This window comes from Cygnus atratus, chromosome 9 (genome assembly GCF_013377495.2).
Source record: "Cygnus atratus isolate AKBS03 ecotype Queensland, Australia chromosome 9, CAtr_DNAZoo_HiC_assembly, whole genome shotgun sequence".
Lineage (NCBI taxonomy): Eukaryota > Metazoa > Chordata > Aves > Anseriformes > Anatidae > Cygnus > Cygnus atratus.
In genome coordinates, this window is record NC_066370.1 from 3,001,514 (window position 1) to 3,023,642 (window position 22,129).

Sequence of the window (22,129 nt, forward strand, 5' to 3'; positions counted from 1 at the left end):
AGCTGTATGAACCCATGTGTCATCTCTGAGACTGTAAATACAGTGTGACAAGAACTTCCTTTCTGTTCAGAACCAAGAAAATCAAATCATTATCCAGGAAATGGCTCCCAGACACAGCCGTAATAAACCTACTAATGCTCACATGCTCACATAGGGTTATTAAGACCATACTGAGAAGGCCTGGAAGACCTGGGAGGATACTGATCAGCATCCTTCAAGATAAATATTTATTGTAGAAACATGAGCAAATTTTATCCATGCTTCAAGCTGGTAGGAAAATATGAGATTGGATACAATAGATAATTAAGAAACACCACTAGATTCTTGCTCAGGTAACACAGTTTGTGTGTTTGGGCATTTGACAGTTTTAGCATAAAAGAAGGAACTTCAGTCTCATCACCTCACAAAACATTTTCCCCAGTCCAGGCTGGATAAAACCAGGATAAACACAGACAAGTGGTGCTATATGTTCTGTGCTTTCTCTGCTGCAAAGCAGTGTTCATTTTTCAGAGGCAGATACCACAGCTGGGGTTGGTGACAGGTTGACTGGAATATACATGGTGAAACCTGGGCATTTGTCAGGAGAGGCATTTTGTGGTTTTGTAAAGACACTCATTTTGGATTTACACATATCTAACCCTTTGATTTGGGCTCTTGTCTAGGAATAAGTACTTCAGTAACAGTAACCAATTTTATAGGTTACTGTGGGCCTGAGATTTTTCTACAAAAACAAACAAACAAACAAACAAACAAACTCTTGCTTTTTACACCAAGGGTAGTGACAAAAACGTGGAAGTAGCAACTTTTGTTAGAAATCAAATGACTTGCTCACTGGGACATTTTACATCCCAGCTCAGGTACATGTGTTTTTTCAGCATTCATTCTCCCAGCCCTAAAATGAGCTTCCAGTCAATTTCACTTCTTTCCTCAGATCCTCCTACAGCACACCTTTTTATGTTTTATGTTGTCTTCAGCACAACAGTAATTAAAATAAACACAAAAAACAATCTACAAAAAAAAAGGCAAAAAACAAAAACCCTTAGTTTTTGTTCAGTTTGTTCCAAGAAAGAAAATGCTCAGCATTGTTTTCCTTTGAGGAGAGGTAAAAGAAAAAGATCATTTAAAACCCACAGTGTCACTAGACCACTAAAGGGGAGCAAGAATATTTTCTCTTCTCCACTTGAGGACCAACCTGAGACCAAGTCTGTGACAGCAAGGTGATCCCAACATATTTGACAAGTGACCAGCAGTGGTGTTTCTCTGCTGGTTTTTCCATCACTTTGAGTTGCCACTATCAATTTGCAAACCCATCTTTTCAAAATCCTCTCATTCTGAAGAGCTTAAAAGTGTCTGTAGCATTTTAATCATGCTCACACCAGTACTGCGGATGTGCCTTTCCTCTTGTTAAGATGTATGATAAGAAAATGAAATGCAAAAGAGAAGCACAAGAACAACGTGAGTGTTATTCCCACAGACTTTGCAGTTTTTCTAGCTATTGTTCCAACCTGCCTCCAGGGAGTACCCAAAGAACATGATGCATCTATTGCTATTGCTCTCTTGACCTCCAACACTGATCTGTTGCCCAATAAAATCTCTCTCAAAGGACAGCCTGGTGTCACAGCTGGTTTAGAACCTGAGAAGATCAGTTCTTTCCATAAACATCTTCCATTTGTCCTTTTAAGAAATGTATCCAATGATTTATTTACTGTATTATCTGCTAGCCAGTGCCCTCCACTTAGTGCAAAGCACAATGCAGAGAGTTAACACAAGGGAAGGATGTCACATAAAGTAATATCCTCTGCTCGGCCACCTATTATTATATACTTTTGTACTTGACTGAGTAGATTAAGTAAAGTACAATAATTTATAAAGAAAGACTCGTACAAAGAAACTTTTCTTTTGCAGCTTCTCTGTTCATCTCTGTCATGAATCCTCTCCCACCTACTACAGTGGAAAAGATACATTAAAATTAATATTCTAAGCTGAGATTTTCAAAGCAGACTATGCCAATGAAGTGTCCAAATGCCACTGACATTCAGTAGGAGCTAAGTCCTTAACCCCTTTGAAAATTCTTAGCCCAAACCCATTAATGCATACTTCAAAGAGAGAGAGATTCACAGTTCTAGGAGTCATTTTCCTAACAGGCTTTCATTCTCATTTCTAACAGACCCTGCTTCCCTAGATCCTAACCCCCTGTTGGGGTACAAAACTGAATTGCTTCCACATCCTTTGTAATTCAGAACTCAGTTTTTGCTTTGACTTTTTTTTTTAAGCTTTTCCCTTTATATTTAATGACACACAAAGATCTGCGTCTAAAAGAGACAAAATGGAACTCATTAATATTACTTTTCCATCTTTTTCTTGTCTTACCAATCATTACGCCTCCTCTAATTGGACACATGCACCAGTTCATCTAGATATATTGACTCCTTACTGTGAGGAGTTAATTTATTTGCATGTTGTATTCTTTGCTTATGGTCACTTCTCATACTTTACCAAAAATTAATTCACTCCCACCAGTCTAACATCCCATTTGGTCAGCCATTCCTTCTAAAACACAGTGCTACAGTATTTGTAGTCTGTAGATTGTGTCCCGAAGAGGACTCTGATGAAATAAATCAGGTACAAAAGTTGCGACCTGACCTGATTTTTTTGCAATTAGCTATTCAAATAACCCACCAGAAGGCAGGGTTTAATTGTGTTAACAGTCAAATGATGCTGTATTACCAAATCCTTACTACAAATCTGCTACGCTACATTGACACCTTGTGGCTGCTCTATCACAATGCAAAGTGTTCATCCAAACTAGTGTAAATAAAATTATAAAATTTATATAGAATTATAAAACCTGTAAGGAAAATATTTGCCTTTTAAGAACTGACAGCAGATGGATGCCTGCAAAGGACTGTCTAGATCAAATTCAATTTAACCTTTCATCTGATCCCAGTCCAAATTCAAGTATATATGTCGTCCAGTGCTGAACATACAGTCAAGACCTATACATTTCCATCTTAACTACAATTCAGATCCCTGTGGGATCCAGCTTTGAAGTTTGTTCCCTGGGCTTACCTCAGCCTCCAGCAGCTCTGGCTGATGTGTCGCACTTCAGCCTCCACACTAAATGTAGGGAGGCAAAGAAGGGACAGCTTTTGTTGTAACGGCACCTGCTGCCAAAACGGAATCAGATTCAAATGATATTTGCAGAAGGAAATACAAACTTTGAAGTATACTGAGTGGAATAACACTCTGGAAAGGTCAGATGGAATGAGGATGCTATGTGCAAGCAGTCATTTCTACTGCCTACCTGATGAAGGGAAATGGCACGATGCAAGAAGCCTATTTAAAACAGGCAGGTGTGGCTGTGACATAAAGCCGAGACAGCTCATCTGCTCAATATGTAATCATTGTGTTTGAAACCATTTTCATACAATCATCCTGAGTAACACAACTACCGTGGATTTACAAAGGAATGGAACTGCTGAAATGTTAATAGAGGGAAGGATTTCAAAGGGATTCTGATAAATTGGTTACTAACAGTGTTGTGGCCAACAGTCAGTGAATCACTGAGCAGCATGTAATAATTTCCCAGGAAGCCTGCCTTCACCACACAACCCTTGAAGACAAATAACACTGCTAAGGCTCACAAATAAGCTATGGTTCCCCAAAGACCACTGAATCTACTTTGGCTCATTCCCTTGCAAGGCTGGAGACTCCCTGTATCATCACAGGAAACTCTGAAGTTAGTGATTTCAGTGAAGAACAGTACTTGAGAATCATGACATTGGCCTCACGTGGGCAAAGATCATCCCACAAATTAATGTCTAGTAATCCAGCTTTTGGGATAGAGGGAATGGGACATCAGAGAGTTTTTCTTTCTCCTGCTCATTTTCTGTTTGGAATAACAGCAGGGGGCTGCCTGGGGGCCCTGCTGCTGCCTTGGCAGTTGAATTAATGTGAGCCAATGCTGGATATCTCCTTCCCACCAGGAGCTGGGGTGGTGTCCAGGGGGACCTTGGACAGATCTCAGATGCCTTTGGGCAAGAATGGCTGGGCTGAATTAATGATTGCACTACTGGCAGGGGTTAACTGGGTTGTTGGTGTATCTGAAGGAGCTGGGCAGGAGGGGAGCAGAGCAGGTGCAGGGATTTTTTGAGAACAAGGCCTGCACGCAGTGGGGCCTCTCACATCCAGAAGAGGGGACCTGGTAGTGTCTTCACAATCCTCCACAAGTATAATGCTCCTCCAAAGCCCAGCTTCAAGAGAAAGCAAAATGGAGGATGTGAAATGGAGGAGGAGGAAGACAGAAAGAATGCCTGGATTGACTGGGTGTGCACCCATTTCTGTTACCACCCAGAACTTTGCTTTCACCCAGAGGCTGCGGGGTAAACTCTGCCCTTCACATTGGGCCTCAGAAAAGAAACATCAGCTTACTGACAGTCCTTAACATTAAAAAAACCTGCACCAGTTTGTTAGTTCAAAGTTTAATAGAGTTAAATGATGATTCTTTGAAAAGAATTAGAGCAATCTATTTATTATCATGGACCAAGTATACCACTAAAGAAATTCCTCTAAAAATAACGTTGTTGTATGTTTTTTGTTTAAAACTACTGTTTTAAGGATTGATTCTCTAAGTGAACAGTAATTTACTGACTACAAAACAGTAGCCCAATGCAATAGTTAGTATCCTTAGTATTGCAATAGGATGAAGTAGGTACTTCACATAAGCTTTTGTATGTCTCTCTTCACACTCAGAATATAAGTCTGAATTAGCTGTACACACTGACAAATTGATACTCCTAATCTTGCGCTTAATATAATAATGCACGGCTTTGAATTGCATACCACACTGTTATATTATTTATAAAACATCAACTTCAGCTGATCTATACTACACATTCAGCAGTCTGGTTAATGATGATATTTTGTATAGACAGCGTGAGCAGAAAGAGTGACTATAGGTTTACTAGAAAATGTGCAGATATATCCAAACTAGATATCAACTACTACTGTGTTTTAGAGAGATGCTTCAGGTCTTGTCAAGCTTCATACTGAAACATGGGACAGTGTCGGGTTCATTATATTTATTGCTGATTCAGGGATCCAAAAGACCTCTGAATAACCTTGGGCCCCTTGCTACAAGAAGGACGTCGAGGTGCTCGAGAGAGTCCAGAGAAGGGCAACGAGGCTGGTGAGGGGTCTGGAGAACAAGTCTTATGAGGAGCGGCTGAGGGAGCTGGGATTGTTCAGCCTGGAGAAGAGGAGGCTCAGGGGCGACCTTATCGCTCTCTACAGGTACCTTAAAGGAGGCTGTAGAGAGGTGGGGGTTGGTCTGTTCTCCCACGTGCCTGGTGACAGGACAAGGGGGAATGGGCTAAAGTTGCGCCAGGAGAGGTTTAGGTTGGATATTAGGAGGAACTTCTTTACTGAAAGGGTTGTTAGGCATTGGAATGGGCTGCCCAGGGAAGTGGTTGAGTCACCATCCCTGGAGGTCTTTAAGAGACATTTGGATGTTGAGCTTAGTGATGTGGTTTAGTGGAGGACTTGTTAGTGTTAGGTCAGAAGTTGGACTGGGTGATCTTGGAGGTCTCTTCCAACCTAGACAATTCTGTGATTCTGTGAACCTCTCATCTGTGTATCATTCTGCAATAAGAACTCCCAGTTTCTGAACCTGTACAACTTGCAAGTACTATATGACATTCTTCATTAAACACTTTTTCATTGTAAAGTACTGGTTGCATCAAACCCCAAAATTTTGGTGAGAAGGCCTCAGTTATGACAAACATCTGATAGGTACTGGCTGATGTCCTGAAGGACCTGGTAACAGAGCAAATCAGGATCAATTGCTTTTTATTTTTCTCTTTAATTATTGAAGCCAAATAAAGTAGGTACGTCTGGATAGGTGGGCAAGACCATCCATCCCGTCTCCTGAAGGTTAAGGGGACTGAGCTGAGATTTGGGACCAAGAAACATGCTCCAGCCCAGGACAGGAAGTCTATGGTATAGCAGGGAATCAAAACAGGTGTTAGGGTAATGCTCTAAACACAAACCTGCTTTCCTTTTTCTTTCTTATTCTTCCTTTCCTCTTTCAGTCAAATAAGAACCTATGAAATCTCTTCCCTCTCATTAAAACCCCTGCCTTCCCACCCTTTTGGATCCTGCCCAAACCCTTTCCTGCCCAGCATGTATCCTCATATCCCCTCTGCTCTGCTTTCAGAAGACTACAGGAGTGAGCACAGCGGCTGCCTGGACGACAGCCATCACCCCAGCCCTCTCTGCTCTGTGGTTTACACAGCACTTGCAATGAATACATATTGGCTTATGAAAATGATAACAGATGTGAAAAAATTACAGCTTCACCACCTGTTGCTAATGTAATGGATTTAATTACTGGCAGACAGTTTGAATTATTTTGAGGTCTGCTACAATAGGAAGATTTTTTTTTTCCCCTGTGGGAGACCCTTGGTTCCATAAAGGCACGTATCTACAGGGGAGACCCTGTACAGTGAGGCCCTCTGGTTCCTTAGAGATTCTTCCCTGCCAGGAATTTCCCCTTGCACTATTCTCTGATGTGTTAATTATTTCTTTGCCTAATTTACCTGCTGACTTTATCTCAGTTACATACTTTCAAACTGTCCACAAACAGACCCTGGTTTCAGCAGCTGCTTTGCCCACCACACTCCTATTCGTTCCTACATTGACCAGTGCTTTTGCTACCATCACAAACCCAAAGAGAAAGGGCAGTAAAACTCAAGCCTTACTTACTCCAGATACTTGCTGCAAGTGGGAAGATATCTATGAATATATCCTTTGTGGGCACTTTTTCCTTCCAGCTATGGACTTGTTTATTGAAATTGTTTCTACACAACCTCTGAAAAACTCTGTATTGATTTTAATAGATGTGAGACAATTAATTTGATTAAACACTAGTATGTTTGAGCTAGATTGTATCTTCAGTATCTGCTTTGAACTGAGAGGGATGGAATTAATATTCTAACTTACAGCATGATGTCTGCTAAGTGGCCACTGAGTTCAAGAGGTTTAACTGAGCTTCTTGATTAGTTATTGGCCTGGTAGTATCCAGACAGAGAAGGCAATCGATGGGCAGGAATAGGCAGAATCTTGTGCAATCACTGATGGGAGAACTTGATCTAAGATGTGGATGTTTTTATTGAAAATTTTGACTGAGATCTTAGCAATCTGTATCAACTGAAGAGATGAAGGTGGGTACTACCTATGGCAAGCAGAGTGAAGACCCTTTCCTTGCTCATGTGCCTCTGGTTAGAGGAAAAAAAAAAAAAAGGAAAAAAAAGAGTAACCTTGTAAACCACAAGAAACCTCTATTTTCTTCATTGCACAACAAAAAGGTTCAAGGAGGAATCCAGAGGAAGTGAAGGGCAGCCAAGGTGAGACAGACAACAGGAGGTACTTTTCTCAAAATGTGGAATACAACTGCGTAACTAAGAGTCTCAAGACACCAATATAGATACACTGTTCATTTAAGTAGACTTGCTCAGTTGAGTGAGAACTGTTAGAAGCAGCAGTCAATGGAGGAAAGCTCTGTCCCTAGAGAAAATGAGTAAGCAAAACAGGGAACCAGGAGAAAGGCAGCACGAGCAGCCTTATCTCAGCAAGCAACTAAAGCAGGTGCCAGAAGAGTCCCTTTGAATTCAATGAGATAACCAACATGTTGAACCACTACATATATGCTGTTGAACTTATGCCAATCGAGCTGGAAGAAAGAGAGAAAATAAATCCAAATGGAAGAACAGGAATACGAAGGCATAATGTCAAGACAATATAGTCTTCCTTCTTTTCTCTCACTTTTTCTCTCCAGCCTGAATTTTCTGTATTAAGTGTTGTATTTCATTTCATTACTATTATTTTTAGCTACGTTGGAAGGTCATTCACACCATAATTATCAGCATTGCCTTACTGACTGCAGCTTGCAACTTGGCCTTTGCTGAAATTTTTCCTACTGAGCTCTTCCCAGTTTTTGTCATTACAGGGCCATCATTAGCTGTGTCCTGTAGTTAACAGAGAAGAAGAAAAGGCTTCTTTAAATTCAGCTGTCTGCTCTTCAGGAAGCTGATGAGTTGTACTGAAAAAAGATGTCAGGGGTTGCTTAGGAATAGAAAGATGACATCCTGCCTGTCATGTGAGGCTTTTTAGATTATTTCCTAGATAAGTACAATAATTGCGGGGAAGCATCTTTGGCGGCTGACTGCCCCCTTGCAATGTATAGGTTAGGCACAAGGAAAAAATGTCAGGCTTTAATTATTGTTCTGCAGTTGATGGCATCTTTTTATGGGGAATTAAAAAGCAATAATATGTAATATTGCTTTACCTACCATCACCTGCAGCTAATGTTATTTTTAAAGCATTTAGTCTTGTAAATACATATTTAGAAATTACTGCTATCTGTCTAACCATAAAGGTTCCATTAACAATCAGAAAAATAAAGGTTTCATTAACAATAAAGAAGCAAAGGTACTACTCCTTAAGAAAGAGATTTAGGTTATTGAAAGTCTCATTTTCCCTAAGCCAGAGCATAACACAATACCAAAAGATTAAAGCAGTAAGACCAGCACATACACTTGAGCACGTGGGTGTTTAGAATTTTTTTATAATGAAGATATTTTCATTTAAATTGTGCCTGTGCATCACTTTGTTAGGACTATCTGTCACTACCACAGCCTGCTTCACTATATTTGTTTATCACAGGGCAAGAGCACAAAGGACACTGTTACTCCTCAGTCCTGCACTTCTTCACGTGGCCATGCTGTGGCACAGGAGACCAGAAATCACTGTGGTATTGCACTGCTCACTTGGACATTGTGCGAGGCAGGACTTTGCTCAGGGCTGAGGGTGAATGACCATGTACTTTAATGCTAGGACTGTTGCATATCATGACAATGCCCTGAGACGCCTCAGGAAAGTCCTTGCCACCAGCCAATGGACCCAGAGGCTCTGACCCACCACAGCAGCCTGGTTCCAGCCAGGCCACCAGCCAGGTGCCCAGTCCTCTCCAGGAGATTGACAAAGGGGAGCGAGGCCGCTGAAGCTGCTGCCCTTCACCTCTCTCTCACTTTCTCCTCATCTATATGCAGCTGAGAGGCAGCATATGTATGGTATGACTTCTCTGTGGCTCCTATATAAATAATCTGCACCCAGCTGCTGGCACTGAGCCCGTGGCAACACAGCAACTTCTTCTGCAGGCATGCCTGTCTGCCTTGCAGGAGCGAGTGCTTCTGCTAACATGTTTCTTGCTGGTTTAGTGGTACACCCTGACAGTTCTGGCAGGCCTACAAGGCCTAATGCCCACTCTGGGAAATGGCTGTAATTTCTTTCTTTGACTGGGAATGGATCAAAGTGTACCATGCAGTAGATTTACAAGCTTTTCTTGTACTTGCTCTACTAACCAGGCTCCTGAACTCCACATACCTATTTCAGACCAACACCTCTCTGGCGGTCATTGGTGCTCAATGATACCAGCCTCAGGGCTGATCTTCCTCAGGTATCAGGGGAATGGGAAAAGCTGTTTTATTCAGGTGGGGAGGACAGTGTGACAGGACTGTGTCCCTTATAGACACTCTGGAGACCACGGAAATACCATGGCTCAACCTCCTGGGGCACTCACAGGGCATCACTGCTGAGGTCCATGTAAATACATAGTTATGAGCCCATCAGGTGTAGCCCATGTTGTTGTACTCCAAGGAATATTTCACCTCACACTCAGATCAGTTCCTCTGCCAGGAACCATTTCCTCCCTCAGGCATTCCCTGGCAGCAGGGAGAAGGGAAAGAGCTGTCAATCTGAGCAAGATACATAATGGCTTTGGCTGAATATTATTTCAGGCTTGCATATTTCCTCAGGGTGAATGAAACGGGTCCAATTTTAGAATTAATTTTTTGTTTTGAAATTGAACTTCCCCTCCCATCTTCCTAACTTTAAGTCCTAGGACAGTCCTAAAATCTCAAACCAAATTTAAAGGAAAAAAGCTAAAAATGCATTGAACTCTCTTTCATTGCCAACACCACTGCTCCTATCTCCTCCTCCTTTGCTGTTGTTTACCCTGCAAGTTGTTGTTTATTCTGTTCCAAAGACATAAAAAGCACAGCCACACAATTACCTAGTTCAAATTACACTAATGATCACCGTAACACCAAGCACTTATTCATGCTTCTATGATTAAACCCCTCTGTTTGGGTACAACACACACACCCTACACTGTGGAACTTGGGACGATGCCTGCAGAAGGCAAGCACAGAATACACTTACCCTCCAGATGGCGATACATCCATATTTTTCCACATTTTCCCTCTGAATTTGAAAGAAAATCTGATGTTTTAGGTTCTGGACAGCAAGAGCTTGTAATTTAAAATTTATATGTAAACATTGCATTTCCTTGCAGTATTTATTTATAGTGACAACTATTCAGTGTATATATATCTATGTATATACATATACTTAAAAACATATGTCTTTATATATATACATAGATACGCACACCTACGTCTGTCTCACTGTAGTCATGCAAGCTACGCGTCTGCATTCTGCTCTGCTCTGCCCAGGCAGGACTCCTTTAAAAAAATAGAAAGAAGATGCCCTGTGTTGGGAAGGAAAGGACAGTGATGGCAGCAGTTTAATTTCAAATTAATTGATCTGTCACGATTAATTCCTGACATTGAAACCATTGTGTTTATTCTCAATTGAGTGTCTAATCCAAAGACCACCACAGTCTGTGTCTCAGGGGAGGACTGATTTGGATTTGGTGGAGATGGGTCTCAGGATTTTCGCAATGGAGACTCCCTGGGTGCCCAGGGTGGCTGCAAGTGGCTGGATGCAGGGTGTGATGGTGTGCTCTCTCATGCTTTCAGTCTGGCCTTTGCCTTGTTCAAACACTGGTCTTTGCACCCAAGGCCTTGCTCAGGCAGATAGTGTCTACAGTACTGGTTACACACAAGCCTTGCTACAGGAGCCATGAGTACTGGTTACACACAAGCCTTGCTACACGAGCCATGAGTACTGGTTACACATGAGCCTTACTCATGCAGATAGTGACCGCAATATTGGCTCAAACTGGGTGCCAGAGAGCCTGACAGATGGCCATCTCACTCAGCAGCTGAGGGCCAGTCGAACATGTGCCAAAAGAACAATATGACTATTAGTCTGTCATCCCACCCCATAAATAGTGAGCAGGCCAAGAGCCCTTTGAGCTTTTCTGCATGGTAGCTGGCTGCACGACAGGATCTCCCCTTGAGTTGGGATGCCTCTCAAAGTCGCCAATGCTGTAGAGATGTCTTACTCCTTGTGAGAGATTCCTTGCCTCAAAGATGCTTGGTGAGTGATTAACAGCTTGCTAAACTTTGGAAACTTAAGCTTTGTAAGATTATATCTTAGATTGAATGTGCACATATAATCCTCAGACACAAACCATTGACCAAGTCTGGGACTAGGAGTGGATTCAGCTGCACCTAGGCTCCTTACCAAGAGGTGCAAGTTTAGGAAGCAAGGGGGTCCAATCTGAACCTCATGACCCAACTGGAGGATCTCCCCAACATGTTTTACTTTCCCTGTCCTCTATGCAGTAAATAATCAAGTGTACCTTCCCATCTTGGATTGTTTTAAGTGTCTGTGTTATTTACAGTCAAGCTTTGTTAGGTCAGTACTTTATATCAATAAATATATTGCTGCTTCTCTCCTATGAGTGAAGCATATAATTTCATCCTTGACACAGGGCCACGTCAACCAATGGGAGGATGAGGTCCTTCTTTTGAGCAGAGATGAGACAAAGAGGTTTCAGAAAGAGGTGAGTCATGGGAAAGACCTACAGAGAAAACAAAGGACCCTGAGCAGAACAGAAGTCTCAAGATGTTTGAGGAAGCACAAAATCTCTTTATCCTGCACACTTATGAAATGGATTAAGATTAAAAAAGCAGTTAAACCCAGGCTAATAGCATTCATTTCTTTCATGAATGCAAGCTCTAAGGTTCCTCTAACAGCTCTGTCGGACTTGTAAGGAAAATCATATGCAGAGCAGAATTACATCCACTTCTATCCAGGTTATATGAGTATTTAATTAAGAGCCAAGCACGGGAATGAAGGGTTATATGTCTATTGCCAGTTATAAAAGCAGTCTGACTAAGCCTTCTAGATCTGAACTTAACCCAAATGTATTAGTTTCCAAAACCTCAGAATTGTGCATATTTCTTACGCTAAGCAAGGCCCACCCCCCGTCAGCTGCAGCACTTCATACAAGGCATCGACTTCCACATCTCTACTGAATCTGCTTCAGTCTGCCGTGCATCAGCCCTGCTAGCCCCAAACCCAAAACTTTGTCTTTGCTTTAAGGTAAAGAAAAAATACATATCCATCTAACTTAAATTTGGATCTGAATCTAAGAATATCTTATTGCTGTTCCTAAATTTCCATGGACCTGCTGTTTCGTTGCCAACTTTAAGATCAAAACAAATTGCTATTTTTATCCTCAGAACTAAACCTCAGTCAGACAATACCTGTGCTAAGTATTGCCAAAGAGCTGCTTCTGCACCCAACATTAGCCATAATTCACAACTGCTTTCCAGCTCTAACCATGATGATGTTCTTTAGAAATGCCTATTTCAGCTTTGTTTTAATTAAAAATAAGCTTCTGAATCTTTCTCCAGGAATGAAGACAGCATTGGTATACAGACTCATGCACAGGGAGAGCTGAGCTCTATCTATAAGAGCAGGCAGAGCTGGTGAAACAGGGTAAAGATTTGAGACAAACATCATCTTGGTCAAACAGCTTCAAAAAGTCAGGTTTGTCTTATGTTACATTTTGATTGAGCCATTCTTGGTGCTAGTATCTAGCCAGCTCCAGAGCAGCAGGGCATGGAAGCAGGCTGAAGGGAAATTGAGTTGTGACAACAAATTAAAGGAATGCTCCTCCTTGCCACTTGCTACCTGTAAAACATGAAAGGTGAACTGAAAGCAGGTGCATCACTGCCAGGCTCAAGGAAATGTAAGTTGTTTCTCGATAGTGAGCAGTTTGTCTTGGCTGTACCCACACTGAAGTAGATCAGGAATTTATCTAATGCATTCCAGATTGTTTAACAATGCAAAATACATTGACTGCACTTTAGTTGAGGAAAAATGAATTACTGACAAAGCATTGTTATTATTAGCTTACTACTTGGAATAAACTGAAGTGGCATAGTTAACAGGCTGCATATTTGCCTTAGGATGCCATTTGGAATTTGACGTGCCCTCTGGAAGATTGTCACCATACCACACTGGGGTTTACATTTATTTTTCTGCATCTTAAATGTCTGCAACCCCCTTGGAAATGTTCTGATTCACTGTCCCTGTGGCACTTGCTAGGCGGTGAGCAGCCAATACAACACGAGACACTTTGGGTAGAATATGATGTTTACTTTGATGAATTCATGAATTATACAGCTGACCTAATATCTTTGAATATTAAAAGTGGAATTTCAGCTTGCACACGAACTGTAAATCAATGGTTGAAAAAATAATCCAAAATAGCACCACAGAAACAAGATGAAATGAGTTAATGTATAATTCAAACAGTAGAGCTAGGAGCAACATTTCTATTTTAATACTATGAATGTTTCTAAATCAAAACCAGGTTCTGATGCCTGATTTTTTTTTTATTTGAGCCTATATCTGTGTTGTTGGAGCTATGAACAGTAATTAAAAGCAACAGTGAATTATGAGGCTGTTAAGAGCTGAGATTAAAAATTTAAAAACGGAGGTACTGTGATTTACGTTACTGAGATCCTAAGGCACATTTAAAGTAAACTCATGAGAAACTCATACTATTTCCATGTCAGCCATTTTATTCAATACAAATTCTATTTGTTGAACTTAGCTTTCAATTTCCAGTTAATATTCAGTTAAAAATGTAGTTTGTAGTTCAGGTCAATATATTAACTTTTAAAAGTCACATTGTTAGTGGTCTTAGTTGAAAAACTAGGTTAGAGTTTGGCTGTCAGCCAGGATTTGATCCCGCTGCAATAAAGGTGATGTGTTTTGTATGGGCTCTCAGAAGTCAGAAGTTATATTTATGAGAAGTAGCATACTCCATCTCCGCAGACCCTTCTGGGAGCCTGGTAGTGCTGACTGATAGTTTTCTGACAGTCATGAAATAAAAATGTATGCAAGAACCGATAAAATGCACTGCCCCATGGAGCTGGCCTTGCTCTTAGGGCTGCAGAGCACTCCCCGCTCCTCCTCCCCAGCCTTTTCTTAGGAGACCATTACTGTAGTATATATATCACATGTATGTATATAATGCAGGGAGTCATTGCTATACTTAATGAACTCTGCTGCTAAGCGAGTTGCTTGATCTGGCTTGGGTTGAGGTCCAGGAGAGACCATTTACTTTTCGGCACCTAAATGCTCATTTGCCTTCGGTTAATACTTGGGTTAGGATCATAGAATCATAGGATAAGGTTGTGGTTGTAAGGTTTTAACATCTCATGGATAGCATGACAATAGCTTTGAAATGCCCTAAGATTTTGATTCAAGTCCTGCACACAGAGTAAGGGTACTACGCTGTATTAAGCATCTAGCCAGTTATCTCCTACTTATGTTTAATTTTGTGAGCTGCCTTTTTTATTTTTTTAATAATGTGGAGAGAACTATAATTATTCTGCTGTTAAATACAGCTGAGATCCTTGTGCTTCCTCTCAAAAAGTAATGAGATTCTGGTGAACAAATTAGAAAGGGTGGTTAATGGATCTCTTTGCATTTATTTATTTTTAATATGTTGTTTTCTTTTAATATCATCATGTGTATCAGTTATGAAGAATGCTCCCCTTTTAAGGTGCATTTAATGACAGGACCTAAAGATAAGCATAATTAAATACCTAATTACTATTGCATAACTGCTTTGAAACCTTACTGTGTTTCAGCTTTCCCATGTAAACCACCTGGAAAAAGCCCTAGATGTAGAGTGAATTTCTTCAGGATCTAAAAGAAGAAGAACTTTAGAGATGAAGTTCCCACTGTATTTCATTATTTTAATTGATGTAATTACTGTAAGAAATACTATCATTAGCCCACTGTCTGTTATTTATTTATAAAAAAATTCAGGTGTAGCACCATGATTTCTTTCTCAGGCCTTTACACCACCCATCATTAAGGAAAGATGATCTGAAGAATAACCAGCAGCATGGAGACATGGGCAATTTCTAAATATCATCCCACTTCATTAGAAAATCACAACATTTTCTGTTCATTGGTGCAATAGAAAGTATATATATGTATATATATATATATTTTTTTTTATATATATATATTTTTTTTTTTCCTGAGAATCTAGAAAATGAACATAAAAACAAATGCATGTCCTCTCCTGGCTAATGTTCAAACCCTGAGGGACAAATCTATAAACTCTTGGAGAGCATTCAGCATCAGAATGATTTAATTCATAGAGGCTCCGTTTCTCACTTTTAATGAATTACAAAAAAGATGTTAACAACAGATCTTTGCCCTGTCACTGCTTTCTAGCTGTAGATGGACTCAAGGCATGAAGAAGGGGCCAATGTTCAAATTGCACCAAAATGAACCAAAAATCCATAGCAGCAGAACCCACTGCTCCGCTACCTACTACATTCTCCCTTATCTACAACAACCATAACAACTCCAAGGACCTGGATAAGCAAGCATGGATTGCAAATTGTCACCAGCATAGTCACTTTATTCCCTTTCCTTCTTTCTACTTTAAAACCAAAATCAGGTCAGTCTGCAGCCAGCTGAATAAAAACAAGAGATAACAAGATATAGATAAGGAGATGGCTTCCCAGAGAACAGGATGCATACCATAGCTGATGTTGCTGGTATTGGAACTGATTATAGCTTATCAGGAGGATGTATTTACAATCTCATTTTTCATGGAGGGGGCGTTTTATCTCAGACTGCTGTGCAGCTAATGTTTTGAAGTTTTTACATAAACATCTAGTCAAAGGAGAAGCTAACAGGTCAAACCCTTCCTTAGCGCTGAATAGAAAACTGAAGCACAACACCAAGACTGAGGATTAAAATCAATCTAGGTAAGAAATGGGTAAGAAAAAAAAAGAAAGATTAAGACCATGGCTTATACCATATATCTGGCTGCTCGCATGTCATTCAGCTTCTGTCGCCAGGCTCCTTGTGAGGAGGAAATGGGCCCTGCTGGCACAGAGAAACAGCTGGATTTTGTAATACAAAGATATAATTGTTGCAAAGCACTGTTTCTCTTCTTTTAATAAAGCCCTTTAACAAAACTGTGAGTGTTGCTTGTGACGTGAAGGACAACCTCCCTATCACTTAGCACTCTGCTTGCCTGTTTACTGTATGGGCAACTACCACCAGGAGTTTCACCGGTAGGTCGTTTGAAGAAAGCAGGACATCTTTGCTACCTGATTGCAAAGATCCCAGTGTTGTGAGGCCAGGATGCACAAAATAAATGCTAATGCAATAACAGAATAAAGTAACAAAACATAGCAGTGCAGTCACAAAATGTTAAGGACAAATACAACAGCCTGAACCACTTCTGATTTCCTGCTCCTGACGGCACTTAGCTCAGTGAGATGGCCTGGGTGGGACTGACAGCTGTATGTCAGCCAGTAACTAGTAGCTATTCATGAAGTTCATCTTACATCGATTCAAAGTAGTGCAACAACTTATAACCTTTGGTTTTATTTTCCATAACTAAGCCAGAGTCCTGGAGGTTGATCCCCTCAAGTTAGTGGATTAAAATCCTGCTATAGGATTTGCCTAGATCTGTCCTTATGTACAACACCTTATCAACTTTGCTGTGATTCTAGTTGCATACGTGGAGCTGACTGAATGAATTTCTACTGAAAAAATTGAGTTGTGGCTGATAACTTGGAATCAAGGGAAGTGTTTTTTTTTTTATTAAAAAAAAAAAAAAAGGAAAGGAGGTTACGTGTAGGCAGAGATGTGCCTCTTTTAGTGCATTCAGTGCTTGGAGTTTTTATCCAGAAAATCAGGATTGCAGGATTTGGAGTGCTCAAGCCTTCTTGCCACTGCCTACAAGAAGCTGAATCTCTCAGAAGGTGACAAAACCATAGCTAGAGAGGAAAAAGCAATACTCTGCATAACTTTGCTCAGCTGAGGGGAGCATGAGTACTGTGAGAGTAATCTTCAAAGGACTAAAGCCTGCACCAGCTCTGAGGCTGATTATTATTATTTTTATTATAATTTCTAATAACATTACTAGAAAAGTAAATAAACAAAAATGATAATGAGAAATTATAGAAGAGGTTGCAGGGTCCAGAAGGTCAGGGACAGCATGACTGCTGTCATATACGATCTATGCTGCACAGTTTAAAACCACCAGAACTTTTCCAAAAGCATTGATTTGATTACAGTTTCATGTTGCTCACAATACCATACTTTTTTTTTTTTTTTTTACTTTTTTTTTGAATACTTTGTTTCCTCTAGTTAATTCTCCTCCTTTTCCTGTCCTTAGGTCTTGTTTATTGACAGCATTTGCACTAATCTAATTTGACTCTTAGCTGTTCAGTGTCCAGTCATATTCTCAATTACCTTGCATGACCTGCCCTTGGTCATGCAAAGCATCTTTATAGACCAATACAACCCCACTGCTGTGCTTTCTTTGCCCATTTCTAATGTGATTTTTTTTCCTGTTTAGAGCACCAGTTCTCCTCCTGAGCAAACCTTAACGGATTTGGTTACAGGCTGCTCCTCACCAGGTGGCTGAGAGCTTTGGAAGTACAGCTTGATAACATTTCCTTGTACTTTCCTGTAGTGTCTCAGCAGAACACAATTACAGAGATGGAGGATTATGTATTTGCTCAAAAATTATTCTTGATAAAGTAAAAATAAGGGCAGATCTTCCAGTTTATTATACTTCAGTTATAAATGAAAGTGCTGTTATCGTGACTTTGTGAACTTTGATCTCCTGCACAAGTGACTTTACTGTTAGTTCCTTTCAGCCATCTGCTTTTAAAGGCACTCTGAGATTATTGGAAAGAGGTTGCTGGATACATGGAAATCCTATTGAAATGTTGACCACACTGCAAACCTCTCTAAATCATGCACATATTAAGTCTGGCACAACCTGTATGCAACGTATTGCCAATCTGCATATCTGGCTGCATCAGCAGCTCCTACACAGGTGGTTTTGCAGCCTGCTTTCTTTAAGCTAAATGTTAATTGTTATGGAATGGGGATATTTGTCATTGTAACAACTCTTTTAATGATCTGAAGAAGCAACACTGCTATAAATTATTTGATGTAAGGGCAGCTTCCATGGGTAAGTATCCAGATCCTACACTATGCATTCAAGTGAATCTTTCAAACTGGTGAGGATTCACATTCTGTAAAGAAAATCCAGCTGAGGAAGCATGGAAAACGTAGGTCAAGCAGCTTTAGTCTGCAGTCCACTTCATGGTCATTAGCATCGCAGGGATTTTACTTAAAAAGTAGAATTATAGTCATATATGTCATCTGGTTGAGAGTTCAACAGCTAACATCACTCATTTCTATATTTTAGCTACAGATACAGCTGTCTAATATCTAAAGGTAGCTCAAAAATCACTGGAAGTATTTATGTGAAATAGGTAAATCACTTTTAAAAGTAAGGGTTGCAGAATCTAGTCATAAATAGTAAAGACTAACCCAAATGCTATTAGTGGTGTTTTTGTTGTGTTGGAAGTGACCACTAAAACAGCATTCATGTCATCAATAGCTAGGTCAGAAAAATCAACACAAGCATAACTATAGATAATTCTCAGTACACTAGATAATATGTACCTATGCCACTGCTTATCTTTTTTGTTCATGGTCTTCACAAGTCATAGACCCAACATTACAGATGTCCACAAACTCTGTCTTAAGAAGGGTCTATTCCTGACCTGGCAGGTAGTACCTTGAACTGACTGGATCATGTTAAAAGTTACAACTTTGATGTATTATTTTCTCAGTTGCAGCACAGACTATGGAATACAGCTCTACTGAAGTAATAATCATAAAGAACAGTTGCTGCCCTTAATAGATTTGCCACAGTATATGGTAGTGTAACTCACATAAAGATGGAGCTATCAATTAAGACAATGTGTATGTATGCTGGGAATATGCCTTTGGTTTCACTTGTGTTACTTAAGAGAGATGAGGATGGTAAAATAGGGCCCATCTGTCAATGCCTGCTAACTAGAATCCCCTTTTAAGCCAGCTGTCATAAGTGACAAAGCTGAACGGCAGTGATACCAGGGAAAAAGACTGCAACAGCCATAATTTTTGCTAATATTGCATGTTCAATGAAATGTGGAATGAAATATATTACGCTATGAGCCTAGAAAAAATGTGTGCCCATTTTCAGAAGTAGAAATACTCAGATCTGTCATTCTTTTATGAAGCTAGCAACTGTTTTTCCCATACCACTTAGATTGATAGTACACAGGGACAGGCTCGGAGCAGTTGGGCGCGTCATGAATTACAGCAGCACAATTGTGCACTTCAAAGGAGTGGCTCTTCCTCCTGTGTGACCATGAGAATAACGTGATCTAAACAAGTTAAATTTCATTCTTTTGTGATCACAGCAGTAGATTTCTCCAAGAATAGTACCCTGTACCTCCATAAAAATCGCCATGGTTACAGTTAATGTTAAAGAATTTTAGCGTTAGCAACTGAAATAGGATGAGGGTTGCCTAATATTATTTTCTCCAGAGACAACAGTCATGGTTTCTAGTTGTCTAAATTCATTTGCCACTTCTGACCAGCAGTTTGCTTTACAACTTGTTTAATTAAATGATCCTTTACTAAAGTAATCTTGCTGTATAATAACAAATTAAGACAACAATAATTCTCTCAAGTGAAGTTCAAGACACCTCCACTCTTCAGCAGTGAACGTTTGCCTAAATATGAACAGACTGGTTCTTAGAAATGAAGATGAAACCAGACTATAACTACCATGAAGCAGAAATTCGAAACTAGGTTTCATGTCCAAATATCCTAAAACATGGGGAGAAATTTAATGGTGTTTTTTATTTCCAAGCAGTGAAGGAAACAGGGTAGGAAAAAAAAAAAAAAAAAGGTGGTTAGAACTGAAGATTTAAGGTGTTACCAAAAGCAGGAAAATTATTGAGGAAAATTCACTCAAGAATATCTGAAAGTGCGGGACTTCTGAAGAAAAGAAGGATGCATAAAATGTTAGCAAAATCAACAAAGAATAACTCTGTCTCTATAAAATACTACTGCAAACTAGAATTTCAGCAAGCCAGAAGCTTTCAGAGCTGGATGCAAGCTCAGTATATCCCACCACTGAGGTCAGGCTTGCCATGCTCTCTCACAGGAGGAAAGAGATATGAACAAAAAGGTGTTTCTCCAGCCAGGAGAAGGCACAAGTTCCCCGACATCAACTGGAGCTGTTTGAGACCAGACCACTGCCTTTTCCACACCCGACAACCCCACCGGGCAGCAAGGGAGAAAAAAGAAAATGAATTTTCAGAAGTTTTGATGGGGCTAACACTCTACTCACCTCCTGAGATTTTCAGCCTGTCAAAGAGCTGGGTAACACCCCAGGGGTTCTGCGTTCCCCTTAATGGAAATGGTCTGGTGAGATTTTGTGTTCCTTTTGGGAAATCTGATACACAGGCATGTTTGAGAATACTATATCTGAAAATACAGAAAACTGTACCTAGCCACTAGGAGTTTTATAGAGATTAATAATCACTTTAATACAAGGGCCTGTGGCAATTCCCAAAAGCAGGACATTGCACTTCTCTGCTTGCACTCCCAGGCGTGAGCTGGTTAGCTGCATTCGGCACAAATTCCGACAGAAATATCTTTCTTGTCACTTGGTATTTTCAGGCATGGTATGTTCATAGACTCTGCTTCGAGTTTATGGACATAGGTGATAGGATTAGCACCAAGTTGTCATGCTGAGACAAAGAAAAAGAAACCTCAAATTAGTTTAAGGAAAAAAGAAAAAAAATACTGAAGCAGACATTCCCCTAGCCCACCATCAACCTCCAGTGGTTATAGCAAGCACGCCTGTCCCTACCTTAGCCTCTTTTTTGACAGACTACACAAGCTAAAGCTTATAACAATCTTCATTTCCTGATTGTCTCAGAAACACTTTTCTTCACCCATTTCAGTTTATACCCATCACTCTAACACAGGTGGTCAGGAGTACATGGCAAGCATCAGTATTTCAAAAGGGCCTTGACAGCAGCACAAATAATTCCCTGTTGCTGGGTGTCCTTCCCCATGTCACGTTCAGAAACACTTGAAGATAAAGCTCAGCCATTTGGGGGAATCTGAAGGTAAACTGCTGATCTCGGCATACATCAACCTGAAGCTATGGAGCATCTGGAGAAAAGGCTGTCAGAGAAAATTGCCTTCAGAAACAGTTTCCAAAGTCACCCCCATAGCTCCGTCTCTGCACTGCTGCAGGTTTCTATTAGGATTTATGTTGCCATGAGGTTTACAGGGTCAAAGTGCTGGGGGTATTATACTACAAATAGAGACCTAGTACCAACATGTGTCAAAAGCCTTTTCTGCTTAGTTGCAGGGCTTGGATCAATTCTTTCCTCTCACCGCTAGCTGCTACATGCCATGCCAGCCAGGTGTGGGCACGGGGAAGAGGGAGCACGGTATTTGGTCCTCATATGATTGATGACAAATATAATTATCAAAATAATTAAAAAAAAAATCTTTTTCTGAGTAGCTGTCCTATTCTTTCTTTTGCATAGCACCTACTGAGCTGCGATGAGAGCTGTGCTACAGAAACAACATTCTTCAATTGATTTTGCCAGTGTGTTGGTAACAGACTGACTGCAGAGCCTCACCTCCTATAAATCAGTATCTCTGCGGTGACTTCAGGGATTTAAAAAGGACTTAAGCCTGCTGCAAACCTAGATCTAACAGCTTAAATTGAAAAATATAAAATTTAGTTTCATTATATATTTAAATGCTGTTTTAAAATTCACATCTCATCACGCAACAGCACATAACAAGAACTCGGAAGGAAAAACATACTTTCTTTAAAAAAGAAAAAAATGAAAACTAGAACTACTGTTACTGAAAATTATTGATCTGTGGCAGTAGGCACAGCTTCTTTCCCTAGAAAATGTTGTAAAATGTCCTGTGTTAT